We start from the raw sequence: 4,378 nt of genomic DNA, 5'->3' as shown, positions 1-4,378 counted from the left end.
TGCTTTAAAACATAAAAAAACGACAGAGTGGTGCAGGGAACACAAATGCCCTAAATTATGGGAAATATGAGGAGCTGAAATAGCAACGTGTGCGCTTTTGTGTTTGAAGTGCTGAAGAAAACGTTGATTAAGGTTTATTTACATTTTTACACGTACATTTAGTACAATTCCAGTGCGAAAAATAAAAATAAAATGTAAAAAACGATTTTCCCTTATTTCTGCCCTTTGTCCTCATCCTGACATGGATTGCAGTCACACAAGCTCAGATCAAAGTCATCAAATTCCCCCACGTGGGCACGCAGACCTGCTGTCATTTTAATGTTACAGTGCAAACGTCACATCACATTGACGCGCGCGAATTAAAGAACACAAATTTATCTCTCAATAGGCTCCCTTGTACCCTCAAAGTGTGTGCTTGTGTGCGCGAGGAGCGAAGACGCATGCTTGTAATGTGACATTACATTTACCAAGAATACCTTTTATTTTTATTTATTTATTTTCCTCTCTTACAGCCCGAGTGCCCTCTCCTCGCTGTCTTTCTCTCCTCTGCTTTTTACTCCCATCCATTAGTTTCCATTAGTTTCTCGGTGCGCGCAACAGTTTTTGGGATTAAATAGCTGTGAAAACACTCGCAGTACCTGCCACTCTCTCAGATCCAGTTTTTCACAAAACATGTTTACAACTGGTTTCGCAAGTAATGCTCACTTTGAATGTGTGTTTTTGTGCGTGAGGTCATCCGCGAGTGTGTGCGAGTCCACTGTTTGGGCTCCAACAATAGGTTATCTGTGCCTATTTCGGAAGGCGGGGCCCCAGAGACCTGGCTCCACTGTGTGATTGGCTGTGAGAAGTTTACTTTGGAGGGTGCTGTATGGTGGATTTTTTCTTCTTCTTTTGCTTGGTGTTTTTTTTTTATACTTCCAATTAAATGTGGAATGCAGGACTCTTGAAGGCCATTTGAAGTGTGTTGTGTTTGCATGTGTATGAGCGTGCGTGTGCATGCATGTGTGTGTATGTTTGTTTGTCTCCCTAGCCTTCTCTTTCATTTCCACACACAGAGGTCCGTCTGTGGAGACGAGACAACCTCCCAAGCAGGTAAGATGGGACCCGAAACGTGCCCAGTTATTTTTCCATGTCAGTTTGATTCCATCTGCGTTTGCCGTAGTGACCTTAGGTGGAAACAAGGAGGCTGTGAACACAACCGCAAATTATTTCTTTCTGTGGCAAAATCTTCTCATCCAGAGAGGAATAACACTTTCAGCAAATGTGTGTGAGTCCCCTGTGAGTCATGCAAGACTTCTGGCTCCCTGTTTACTGTTTGTCAGAGGTGTCTTTTGTCTGGATGTGATTAGTAGCCGCCTTTTTTCCTCTTTCATGCACAGGAGTATATGCGGCCTGCTTTCAAAGGGCCCGCTCGGACCAAAGACGACTATTGTAACTGTAATGTCAGCGAATGCTTCCGTTTTTTTCAAGAGAACTTGAACACAGCGCAAACACAGAAAAACACAAATATTAGCACCCGGACTCAAATGTGAAGAGGAGGTGGAAATAAAAGAGAATTTAAACTTAATGAACATGCATTACTGGCATAGAAGTGCTTTCATCAGACTCCTTTTCAAACGTGTTTTCACATCCCCTCAGATGCAACATCACAGCACCAGTGAATCTGACAGAGAGGAGAGAAAGTCTTTATTTAGACTCAAATGGGTCTCATCTGAAATAATGAATATGTCCTTGAGAAAAACAAAGAGCCCCACAAAACAGGCTACTCTTCTACAGAGGCAACGGAGATGGCAGATAATTGTTTTCAAGTCTGGCACTGCTCTGTAAATGAGTTTGTTCTGTTCTGCAGGCGGCTAACTGTGGCTTTCCTTCCTTTCATTTCTCCCTTTTTCGCAGACACACACACAGCAAGCACGCTTTTTGATTTTTCTTCTCTTTGTCTTTGTTTTCTTGTTATCTGGCCTCCATGTTTACCCTCTCCTTGGCTCTCTTGATGCCCTCTTTCTTTCTCTTCGGTCTTTCTTTTCTCCCCTCTTTTCTCTCAGTTCGGCATTCTTAGGAGCGGCAGACTTTTTTACATCTTTGCCTTACTCGTTGTTCCCTTTCTTTGTCTTGTTTGCTCACTAAGCGCTAACAACAGAGGAATTCTCTATTTTGCTGTGCGTTCTTCACAACAAATAGTTTACCTTGACTTCAGCTGCCTCGTCCTGCTGCTTTCACGTCTAACTGTTGTTATTCCTCCACAACAATTGATCATTCCCTCAAAACACAAGATCAGTTGAGCTCTGAGCCACTGTGGACATTTGAGTTGTGCACAGAAGTGTCTGTGTCTGTGTAGACAAGTGATAAACATGGAAATAATGACCGCTATACCTATTACAACGTACACTGTGCAGTAAATTAACTTTTCACTTTTTTTCACTCTGGCATATTTCTATGTGAAACTATTGCGCACTGTATTTCTCAACAGCATGGATTCATTTCAAGGCTTCTATCCTCCTAACGTTTAAACCATCCAAATCAACTTAGTTCTACAAAGGTGTAGGCCTTTTTCAACTTCAGGATTCAACTACAACCATAAATTGTTCCATCACCAAAAGCACACTGACTAAAGGTGCAACAAAAAAGTGTTACTTTGGTTCCAAGTTTCAGTATTTGGATTTGAGAAGAAAGCAACCAATCAGAACAGGTTTAGAAACTGGTAGTTCATCATCCTGCATAATACATGTAGAGCAGGAAAAAATATCAAGAAAACCTGAAGTAAATTACACATCTCATCTAATATAAGAAACATACCTGGACTAAGTAACCAATCAGCTGACATGTTTTTATTTATCAGGACAAAAATATTTATTTAAACATTTATGCAACATAAAGAAGGTTGAGTCTATAAATGAAATTGCAGTACACTCTATCAAAAATAAAAGCTCATCCCAATAATTGGATTACCACCATAATATTTAAAGTTTTATTAAAGTTTTTTATGTGATATATATTATTATATGTCACTTTATATATCAACAGTGCTATGATTGTTACACCAAAAAGGGGACTTACTTTTTAAATAAGTAGTGCATTTGTTCACTCCTTACTTCCCATAGAGAGTACTCATTATATTACTGTTGTGTTAATTGTGTAATTGTCAGCATAACATCAAACTTTCCCATGCCCACACATCATCTCAAATCTCTGATCAGTGTTTCTATACCAAGCACACATTTTGCTCTTTACCATTACATTCTTGGCCCTTTGTGCAATAAATTAGAAGTAATGTGCAAATCACTCCTCCTCCTCACAAGCTGTAGATCACTCTGCCATTTTTGTCCTATCTCCCATATGAACCGAGGTCTACAAAGAGCAAATTAATGTTGCTAGTCCAAGTAATTGCATATTTCTTTGTGAGTTACTGTTATTTGAGAACTAAATTTGGTACAGAAATGAGTTAGATTTCAATAACACACCCAACACTGGTCAACATTGTCAACAACTGTAGACAACTGAGCAGTGAAGCGCAGAAGAAACCTATTCTACATCAACAGAATTGTCAAAACCTTCTGGCCGGGTCAAACAATCCTGCTGTTGCAGAGACAGCAGAGCATGTGTAGAGCAAGTGTTGTCACTCTAGCATTAATGAAAACTGTGAGGTTTGAGAAAAAAACAGCCCTTCGCCCATTAATGAATCACAGGAAAGTAATATATAAAACGTAAACATTTGCAGCTGAAGGGAATAAAACTTTTTTCCATACCAAAGTTAGCAAGTTGCCTAGCTAGCTAACTAGCTATCATAGCTACCATTCTTGCTAAATTCTGAGAAAACAATGAAAGAAAAAACAAACTCAATTCAATTCATAAGTTGTGAACTTTGGCTAAAGGTATGGCTGTATTTACCCGTGTCTCATTCATATAGAGAGTAGTTTAACCTGAATGGGATATTTAGACAGGCTTCCCGGGATTATTTTATAATCACAGGAAAATGCAAACTTACACTTAAAGGTATAATAAAAGAAGTACTGTCCTTCCTCCCTTTTCTTTTTCCTTTCCTTCATTCCCTTCTCATTCTCATGGGGTTTTTATTCCCAGGGTCCCACTCTGGAGTGCCTGCTGTCCCTTGAGAACCATATGAAGCCCTCTCTGGCAGGGTAATAATGGCTTTCCAACATCACCTATTTAGACTGCAAGTTTCCATTAAATCTCACCATGTCATTACAGTTCATATTCTTAATTATGCAGCAAATGTCCCCAAGGGAATATCATGGAGGCCACTACTCCACAATCTGTCCATATGGCACTTAATTAAAAGTTTTCTTAAGAATAAATTGTATTCAATTCAATTAAAACTGTAATGTCATACCAAAATAATGGGCATAGCCTCCTACAA

This window comes from Pundamilia nyererei, unplaced genomic scaffold (genome assembly GCF_000239375.1).
Source record: "Pundamilia nyererei isolate P.nyererei 1_Seehausen unplaced genomic scaffold, PunNye1.0 scaffold00014, whole genome shotgun sequence".
NCBI classification, from domain to species: Eukaryota; Metazoa; Chordata; class Actinopteri; order Cichliformes; family Cichlidae; genus Pundamilia; species Pundamilia nyererei.
This window is presented reverse-complemented; position numbering follows the sequence as displayed.